Here is a 10,968-nt window from a genome sequence, read left to right on the forward strand (position 1 = left end):
CACCTTGGATGTCACACCCCAACCTTAGGGGGTGTGACTGACACCTGGTGTCTTAAGGCCCGAGCGTACCAATCCTAATATTTGTAATATACTCAACCATGCGTGGGCTGAGAAGGCCTTTGACGAGTGATTACCTGATCAAAAGACGCACCCACCTGCAGGCAAAAAAGGTCCAACATATGTATATATACAATAAGTCCAACAAGGCCAATATAAACACAACGGGTCTACGAAGAAGGCCAACAAATCCACATAAGATTACTATATACAAGATGACTGTCTACAAGCCTCTATGGAGTATATCAACAATATTTGGTCGGGACAGGTCCCTACTATGCCCAACTATGTATATACATACAACCACCATACCTATCAACTCACAAAATAACTCCGAAAGAAGGGAGCCTGACAACCTTCAGCTCAGTTGAGTCACCTATTGCGAGGTATCTTCTGAATCTCTATTTGTACCTACGGGCATGAAACGCAGCGCCCAGAAAGGGTCATTAGTACGAAAAATATACTGAATGTGTAAGGCATGTAACACACATAAATAAAATATGGAATGTGAAGGAAGAGTACAAAAGTCAATTTGAAACTCATAACAAACCTCTGAGGGCATGCACTGTCACAATCATAGATACGTATTGTCATGACCCGAATTTCCCACCATCGGGACCATGATGGTGCCTAACATTGTACTCGATAGTCAAGCCAACGTTACAGAATATTTCATCTTTTTCCTCTATCTTTTAATAATTAAAACTTAACAAAAGTAAATCAGTGGAAATAAATATGGAAGAACACAGTTTAAAAGATTATTTTTATGCTAATAACGAAAACCGAAATAAATTCCACCTAGAACTGGTGTTACAACTCACGAACAGTCTACGAACACTACAAATAATGGTTTGAACGAAAAGTTTACATCTGTCTCAAAAGTAGATAAAACAGAAATAAAGTATGATAGAAGGGGATGCCACGACCTACGGACGCTTGCAGGACTACCTTGGGTCTCGGGAATGCAGCAACAACAACCAACCTCTCGATCAGCCACTAGCTCCAAAATCTGCACAAGAAGTGCAGAGTGCAGTATCAGTACAACCGACCCCATGTAATGGTAAGTGCCAAGCCTAACCTCGACGAAGTAGTAACGAGGCTACTACGGGGCATCACAACATATACAACCTGCAACAGTTTATACTAAAGCAGAAAGGAAATACAGAATGAAATATAACAGTAATTTGCATTAAATGAATACGGAAACTAGCCGTTCTACCAGTACTCAGCTATAAGAATACTTAGGGAGTTTCAACATCTTAGTAATGAACTTCAGTAGAAATGAATACTAAAACAATAACCGATGCGGCATGCATCCCGATCCCACCATATAAATAATAACAGTATCAATATTCACCCTTATTGCTCCTTGTTGCGGCGTGCAACCCGATCCCACCAGTCTACCCTTATTACTCGTCAACACATATCACCCTTATTTATTCTATTGCGGCGCGCAACCTGATCCTACCTGTCCACTCCTATTACTCCTTGTTGCGGCGTGCAACCCGATCCCACCAGATAATCACATTCACCCTTATTCCTCCTATTGCGGCGCGCAACCCGATCCCAATATATATATCAGCACCAATCACAAAAATAAAAATAAATGTTTCACAAGTTAACTCAAATCCTCCACAACACTTATACCTCAATTCACACAATGGAATATCACTACGATTATGAAACTTCACCAGTGTAAACTACTCAGCGAGACCAACCAAGGTGTACCATAAGGCACCAATAAACCAATACAAGCCAACAGGGTAATAAAACGAAACCATAAAATAATAAAATACTTCAATAACGAGAACAACAGTTAATAGGAAGCAATTAGACATGAAAATATTGATGAGCAAGTAGCAATTAAGGCAGGAGAGCAATATATAGGAACCGGGGAAGGGAACAAGCTAAAATGATAATTTGGTGGCACATAGGTACTCGTCACCACACCTATACGCCACACACATGTAATTTCACATAGAAAATAAATCGGGGATCCCTAATCCCTCAAGTCAAGGTTAGAGCAAACACTTACCTCAAGCCAACGGGTATTTCAAAGCTCAATCACCGCTTTAACTCTCAATTCCACCACCAATTTCACTCGTATCTAGGCATAATTAACTTAATAACATCAATAAATGCTAAAGAACTCAATTCCAATGCATAATTATAGGTTTTCCAACATTTTCCCCAAAAAGTCAAAAAATTGACCCCGGACCTGCTTGGTCAAAACCCGAAATTCGGAGCAAAACCCGATTATCCATTCACCCCCGAGCCCGGATATACAATTGGTTTTGGAATCCGACCTCAATTTGAGGTCTAAATCCCCAAATTTCAAAATTCCTAAATTCTACCCCAAAACACCCAATTCCACCATGAAAAACCCTAGATTCTAAGATGAAATCTTGTAAAAAGATGAGATAGATTGAAAGAATTAAGTTAAGAATCAGTTATCTATGATTTGGGGAAGAACTCGCCCTAGGAAAATCGCTTCTTGATGTTTAGGTTTTGAAAAATGGGAGAATGAATGAAAAATCCCGTCCAAGACCCTTTTACTCAGCTGTAGATGTCGCATTTGCGACCTGAGCTTCGCAATTGCGAAACTCGCAAATGCGAGAAAGGCATCGCAAATGCGAACCTATCGCATTTCTTCTACTGTCGCAAATGCGAACCATTTGGTCATAAATGCAAAGGTCCCCCTTCCCTGACTGCTTCGCAAATGCGAAGAATTGTTAGCAATTGTGAACATTGGCCTCCACAACTACTCTTGGCAATTGCGATGAGTAGGTCGCAAATGCGAACCCAACAGTGGTCGCAAATGTGAGGCTTGATCTCGCAATTGTGAGATCAGAGGCTCTGCAACAACACTGAAACACACCAACAAAACTTCTAAGTTCAAAACACTTCGTAGCCTATCCGAAACTCACCCGAGTCCTTAGGGCTCCAAACCAAACATGCACACAAGTCTTAAATCATCATACGAACTTGCTTACATGATTAAATCGCCAAATAACATCTAGAACTATGAATTCAACACCAAAACTCATGAAATTTCCAAGATAATTCAAACTTTCTATTTTCTCAACCAAAGGTCCGAATCACGCCAAATTACTTTTGTTTTTCACCAAATTTCACAGATAAGGTTAAAATATTAATACGGACCTGTATCGGGCTTCGGAACTAAAATACGGGCCCGATACCAACAAGTTCAAACATTATTCCATTTCTAAAAACTATTATATTTCTAGCTTAATAATTTTCTTCAAAAATTTATTTCTCGGGCTAGGGATCTTAGAATTTGATTTCGGGCATACGCCCAGGTCCCATATTTTATTGTGGACCCTCCGGGACCTTCTGAATATGGGTCCGAGTCCTTTTACCCAAAATATTGACCAAAGTCAACTAAAATCATCTTTTTAAGCCAAAAATCATCATTTCTTAAGTTTTTCACATAAAAGCTTTCTGGTATCGCGCCCAGACTGCACATGCAAATCGAGGAGAGATAAAAAGGAGGGTTTTAAGGCCTCAAAATACGGATTCAACTTTTAAAACAAGAGATCATCACATGTATGCATGTTTGTAAGAATCAAGCCACTCAACGGGCCCATATAATATACAATCAAGTCACTCTATGGGGAAAATCATGTCATATCATAATGTACCCGACCTCGAAGAGGACTCGGTCGTACCCGGTGTTAATAAGACTCGGTAATGTCTCATGTCATATCATAATGTACCCAGCCTTAAAGAGGACTCGGTAATGTCAAAACTAGCTGCAATGGTGCGCACATATAAGCGTTGTACCCGGCCGACTATAGTGCGACTCGTTAAGAAAATAGATACAGACACACACATACATACATATATATATATATATATATATATGTATGTATGTATATATGTATATATGTATGTATATATATACACGTCCAATGCAAGCAATGACTCTGAAGGGCCTTATGTAACTGTCTATATCAATTATCTGAGAGTCAAAAAGGATCATAATAAGACATAAGATTCAAGATGCTATCAAGGAGCGAAGTGATCCCAACAAAGAACAATAAGAGTCATGAACTATCACAATATGAAATAAAGAGGTGCATAAGCTTTAATCTTGAGAATAGAGTTTCTTTTGAAGTAACAGTGTTATAGTAACGTTCTTTGTCGATCATGTCAAAAAAAAGAAAGAGAGAGACTTAACGTACATTATACCGAATCCTTATGTATTCATATGAGCTTAGCCTCATTTACTCTGAATCTACAATCAATAATAAGGACACCAACATTGCCATAATGAACTTAACAACTTTTATCGAGCGACAAATTCATTCTATAACAAACCGGACAACATCGCCCTTTAATTTATTCACTTCCCCAAGTTTAAACAGCAACAACACACACAATAGCTTACAATATATTTTTAGAACCATACCAAGCTCAAAAAATCAACAACAACATGCCAACGATTTTCAGAAAATTGGCAGCACCTATATCACTTCCTTCCAATTCAAACCAATACCAAAAGCAACAAGAACAACATAAAAAATAACATATCCAAACTACTGCATCAAGAACCAACTGAAACTTAGTCAAAAATCTTCCAAAACAGCCCCATACGCACAATAGCTAAAACATACTTCCAACTTCAAGTTTAACATATTTTCCTTCAACATCTAGGCTTGCCATGGCCTAAAAACAACTTAACCCAAGTAGAGGGGTTAAGAGTATAATTTATAGAAAAAAATACCCAACTTGTAGAGCTTACTTCGTTGCTATGCATTCCTTAATCAGCCACATAGAGAGAAAGAGGCGAACTATCGACTAGTTCGGGTTCCTAAGGATTGAATCCACTATGTTTCACCTTCTCCATCTTTGATTTGGCTTCCAAACCCTAAGGATATGTTTGGGAAGACTGGAGAGAGTTTTAGGTTTGATTTGGGTTGAAACTTAGGCTTGGATACGAAGGCCACCACTTTATATAACAAGATATTCCCCACTAACCTTGTGCAGTCTCGCGGAAATGCTAATATCTCTTTACTCCAATATTGTATCGATAGACGATTTAATAAGTTGAAAACTAGACTTGTAGACCTTAAATTTGGTGGTGGAACATCCCATAATTCCAAATATATTGTGAGAAAAGCTCTACAACATTTGAACCAAATTTCCAGTTAATTTATTTGCGAATACTTTTCCTGACTTTTCTTTTACAACTCGCTTGACTTGAAAAATTAACACATGACTACTATAAAATTCAAATACCTCATAACATGACCTTCTTAGAATGCTAAATAATCCTAGTATTACCCCAAAAGTACGGGTTATAATATTCCCAACTTGATGACTTTCGACGAAACTTATTTGCTTCTATTTGTTTGATTTTTAAACCTTCCAACATGTTCTATGCATGGTTTATACACTCATTAACTTGGAATAATCTTGATCTTCGAATTATGTTGACTAAAATACGACACAATTTAACATGTGAAAATGCAGGATGTAACATCGGGCTATGCGTGCGTAGCGTTATTAGACATCGGGGAGTTGTTGGACACCGAAGAGCTGTCAGTTAATGTAGTGGTTGAGCTTTATCATGCATGGATATTCTGTACTTATGTAGAAGCATTTATACACATGCTAATTATTGCATATCTTCTTTATATACAAATGCAATGCCTTAATTTATGCATTTGATCGTTTTACCTGAAAAGTATACATATTATCTCGTGCTTTAACTGTTTTTATCTCATGCACTATTTCTTAGTTACTTCTTTACTATTTTGTTTGCTTAAGTACTACACTTGTTAGAAATAATGAGTATCTTTTGTCAAACCTCGCTGCTACTTTGTTGGGATTAGATTTGATACTTTCTCAGTATACTTTGTCTTTAGTGTTGATGCTATACTTTTGCATATTTTTATGTAGATCCTAGCATTGGTCATATCGGTATTTAGGAGGGAGCTTAGGAGCGTGATTTTAGATACTTCCTAGTGAGCTTTTGTGCTTGGATTCGCAGCTTATGAACTCTCCTTCTATCTTGTATTACTTTTTCTTGTACCAGAAAAGATTTTGTACTTTGGAGCTATGTTGTATACCGTTTAGTGGCTCCTAACTTATACTACCAGTTCTTGGGGATTGATGTACTATTTCTGCGCTTGATGTCGATCCGGAATTATTTTTGCATTTATCTATATTATGGCAGTTGAACATCCTTTATATTGCTTGTTATGGTTATTTGTGTGTGTTGGTTCACCTAGACGGTTGGGTTAGTTACCATCACAGTCATGACGGGGTTTTAGGCCATGCAAATTTAGTATCCGAGCTCTAGGTTCACAGGTTTTATGAGTCATGAGCATGTCTAGTAGAATCTTGCGGATCTGTATGGAAACAGATACACTTATCTTTGAGAGACTACAATGCATTTAGAAAACTTTCCTTTGTTTCTCTCCTTGTCGTGTGACCTTGTTTCATCTTGAAGTTTGAATCTTTACTCTTTTATTCTCTCACAAATGGTGATGTTACTTGCATCTATATCTGTTAACCAGGAGCTAGTATCCTAGTATGAGCCAGGAGAGGCGAGGGCCAGGGTAGGGCTGGAGCTCAGATCATGGCACGTATGACAGTACCCACGAGAGGTGGAGCACCCGCAGATGCTCGTGGTCGTGCTAAAGCAACTTTAGTTGGGTCATCTGCAACTCTAAAGGTAGATTATGTCACGAATCAGATCGCTCCGTCAGGTCCATCATTGGTTCTCGAGGGTTTTGTTGCTACTCCAGTACTTCAAGAGACTATGGTTCATATTTTGAGTTTCTTTGATAGTATGGACATGCGTGTATGATTCCTCTTATCTCAACTACTTCTCAAGTTGGAGGGGGACTATGGACCTGAACTACTCATTCCTAGAGCAAGTTACTGCTATGTTCTAGACTCTAGGAGTTCTACCTGTAAGGGTAGTTCAACCTACTTCTCCAACACAACCAGAGATTAAGCCCGCTATGACTGTGGAGGAGTAGAAGAGGATGGTTCAGTTCTAGAAGTTAGATCCTCCATGTTTTGATGTTAATCCCATAGCTCATCCTCAGGATTTCTTACACAGGTACCATGCCATTCTACGCAATTTGGGGTTTGTGGAGTTTAATAAAGTTAATTTCACTATTTTTCAGTTGAAGGGTCCAGCCAAGATTGGTCATTTTACTTTCTAGATCCCTATTCTCCTAAATAGACTCCTCGTATTTACTATTCTATGACTTGCGGAGATGGTTAGTTCGGGATTTAGAAGGGTTCAGGTTGAAAACGGAACACTTAATTCCTTAATATTGGTTTTAAAGGGCTAAGTTTGACTTGGGTTAACATTTCTAGTAAACGACCTCGGAATCGGGATTTGACGGTCCCAATAGGTTTGTATGATGATTTTGGACTTGGGCATATGTTCGGATCGGGTTTTGGATTACTCGGGAGCATTTCAACGCATAAAGTTAAAAGTTGGCGCATTAAAGGTTTTAAAGTTCTTTAAATTTGGTTTGAAGTATGTTTTGGTGTTATTGAGGTCCATTTGGGATTCCAAGCTCGGAAATAGTTCCGTATGGTGATTTAATACCTGCAAGCAAAATTTGGAGTCATTCCGAGTAGCTTAAGTATGATTCGGCGCGTTCGGAACAAGTTGGAAGAACTTGAAGTTTATAAGTTAGTTCGATTTAGTTTGGAGTGTGATTGTTAGTTTTGGTGTTGTTTTCCGTGTTTCAAGAGGTCAAGTAGGTCCATTTTATGATTTTGAACTTATTGGTATGTTTGGATGGGGCCTCGGATGCCATTCGGACGATGCGCGAACTCGTTTGGGCTTGGAAGAAGTTGTTGAAGCAGCACGACTTCTAGTGCGCTCACACCTGTGAAGGATTGGCTGCATGTGCGACACCGCATAAGCGGCTCATTGGCCGCATGTGCGCATTTGGCCTGTGTGGGGCAGTTGCGGATAAGGGGGCGCAAATGCACGACCGCAGAAGTGGTCAGTGGTCCTCAAAAGCGGGCAAGGTCGTAGGTACGGCACCTACGCCGCAGGCGCGGGCTCGCAAAAGCAAGCCATTTTTTGCAGATGCAGAAGCAGGCCAGCTGAGGGAGAGCCGCAACTGCGATGTATTTTCCGCAGATGTGGAGTCGTAGAAGAGGCCAATTCTCTGCAGAAGCGGAAATCGCTGGGCAGTGAGGTTCATTTAAGACGGGACTTAGGCCATTTTTGGTATCACTTCTTGGGCAATTTTGGAGCTTTATAGAGAGGAGTTTTCACCTAGATATTGAAGGTAAGTAATTTCTATCTAATGTAAGTTAAATACATAGATTATAGGTAGATTTTAACATTTAAAATTATGAAAATTATGGATTTAGTTGAAAAACTTAGGTTTTGATAACGGCCAAATACATAAATAGCCCCTTAAACTTGTCCAGAAATTCTAGATAGATACCTAAACTAAACCCATGACCTAGTGAACCCTCCATCTCTATTCAAATTGTGCCTATTAAACACAAGAAACAATAATATGCAAGAAAATAAAATGCGTGAACCTCACACATTAGTGACGTGGCAAAGCAGCTAATAAATTAAAGACACATGCTCTTAGTGACAAATATCCCAAATAAAATTAAAAAAACCTTTGACGGTGAGGACTAATGGTGGGTAAGTGCCACAACTTGCTGGCGGTGATGGAAGTCCGTGATGAAATAGGAGGTGATGGCATAAACTCATCAGTCACCTCAACACTCCTCGGTATATTCTTAAAGTTCTGAGTATAGGTAAAAATTGGTGATGAATTTTCTATTTGTGAATTTCCAGGTTTTCGGTGTGATTCAAAAGATGGCTGCTCAATGTCAAGCTTTCCATAGCTCTAAGGCGGCAACAGGTGAAGTTGAAAGGATCGAGAAGTATGTGCATTTGTGAGTTCATCCGTAATTATAAGCCTAGATCCATTGCAGGGGCGGTCCAAAAAGGATTGGCGGCCTAAAACCAATTTTTAATGTGGGATCCATCAGAAAGAAGAAAAAAAATTCATCTATATTTTTAATGGAAGTCTATTTTTCTATCTTTTTAAGATGTAAAGTTGTCAGTAGTTTCTTTTATAAATAATTTAATCTCTCCTAAGATATTATTGATCTTAGATAATTGAACTAGATTCAACAAGTTTATAACTTGATATCAAAATAATTTTTGATGTTCTAATATACTTGTTGAAATGCTTGAAACCTGAGAGGGAAAAAAAGGAAAAAAATGCGCAATATAGTTTTATTCAATGGTACTCTTCAACTCTTGTTTTTTATAGAAAAAATAAAATTCTTTTTTTTCTACAGAGAACAGCATAACTTATCGAGAACTTAAGTTTTTTTGTAGAAATCAAGAAGAGAATATAAGAATGTAGCACCCGTTTTTTGATGAGAAAGATAAAAAATAAGACTTGGACTATTGAATTGCACTTTTTTAGTGAGAAATGTAAAAGGAGAAGAATAATATAGGTACCTCACTAATGATGCCAATCGTCAAATTTATATAATGAAAAGTTTTATATTCGCGACGACGGTTTAGGGGGAGTGATTCTCTTTCTCTTATTTTTGCTTAAACGTTTACATCAATACTAAATTAAAAGTTATATTTACTTTTTATGAAATAATTTGTTTTTAATTTTAACATACCCAATATATTTAGACCCTACCTCTAAAGATTGTTGTGAGATATATATGATCCAACTTACATTATATTGGGTTCGAGTCATGTGGTTGAAATAAATGTTATTAAAATGTGTTCTCTCTTTTACTAGGTCTTATGCGATACAAATCTAGATTAGTCGGGGGCTCAATACAAATACGAGTAGAAAACAAAAATAAAAATTTGGGGGCCTAAAGCCTTTGCTTTAGTGGCTTGACCCTTGGGCCGCCCCTGATCCATTGTTTTGGCTGATTTTTTTTTTTATCTTATACTATTTTACACTTTAATATTTAATTTAGTTTTATGAGACTTAGCAATTAACTGTGATTGTGTATGAGAACCAAGTAGACCTTGATTTTGTATTCCATACTCGATCTCGTCTGATATTTGAGGAGAAGCGGAGTTCTTCGATAGACTGAGGTTGCATAGTGAAGTAATGGTGTTTGATTTCGTTGACGAAGAAGAAGACCTATTTAACTTTTTACCTTGTTCACGCGCTCAAAATAGGTGAGAGCTACGTTTTGTGCCAAGTCAGCTTCTTGTGTCTAATAAGAATAGTTTGAATAGAGATGGAGTGCTCAATAGGTTGTAGGCTTTGTTTAGGTGTCTATATAGAATTTCTGGACAAGTTTAAGGGGTTGTCTATGTATTTGGACTTTGAAAAATATGGGAGTTAACCACAAAAATAATTATAAAATTGTTATAGCCCCAGAAGATCAAGAGAAACGACTTTCACATGCCCTTATGGTACTTTTGCTTTCAAGTGAATGCCATTTGGTCTTTGCAATACACTGACCATTTTCTAGAGGTGCATAATATCATTCTCACCGATATAGTGGAAAAATTTGTAGAAGTATTCATGGATGACTTTTCAGTCTTTGGGTGTTCTTATAATGATTGTTTGAAAAGTTTGTCCAAGGTGCTAGCATGATGTGAAGAAATGAATTTGGTGCTGAATTGAGAAAAATGTCATTTTATAGTGCAAGAGGGCCTTGTTCTGGGATATAAAGTTTAAAGGAACGACATTGAAGTTGATAAGGTGAAAGTGAAGGTAGTTGTAAAATTGCCACCACACATTTCTATGAAAGATATCCTGAGTTTCTTGGGACATACAGGTTTTATAGACGTTTTAGTAAAGATTTTTCTAAAATTGCTACTCCATTGTGCATATTGCTCGAAAAGGATATGATCTTAAAATTTGATGAGGCCTGCCTGAAGGCGTT

General features: G+C 37.9%; 1 long non-coding RNA gene across 1 annotated transcript; it reads left to right on the plus strand.

The window, feature by feature from the left end:
• Positions 1 to 8,677: 8,677 nt before the first annotated feature.
• Positions 8,678 to 9,226, plus strand: LOC138886852 (uncharacterized). The gene is made up of 2 exons (XR_011405778.1): positions 8,678 to 8,776; positions 8,882 to 9,226. It is a non-coding gene; the product is annotated as an uncharacterized lncRNA (long non-coding RNA).
• Positions 9,227 to 10,968: the final 1,742 nt, after the last annotated feature.

The sequence above is a fragment of the Nicotiana sylvestris genome, chromosome 3, assembly GCF_000393655.2.
Source record: "Nicotiana sylvestris chromosome 3, ASM39365v2, whole genome shotgun sequence".
Classification (NCBI taxonomy): Eukaryota; Viridiplantae; Streptophyta; class Magnoliopsida; order Solanales; family Solanaceae; genus Nicotiana; species Nicotiana sylvestris.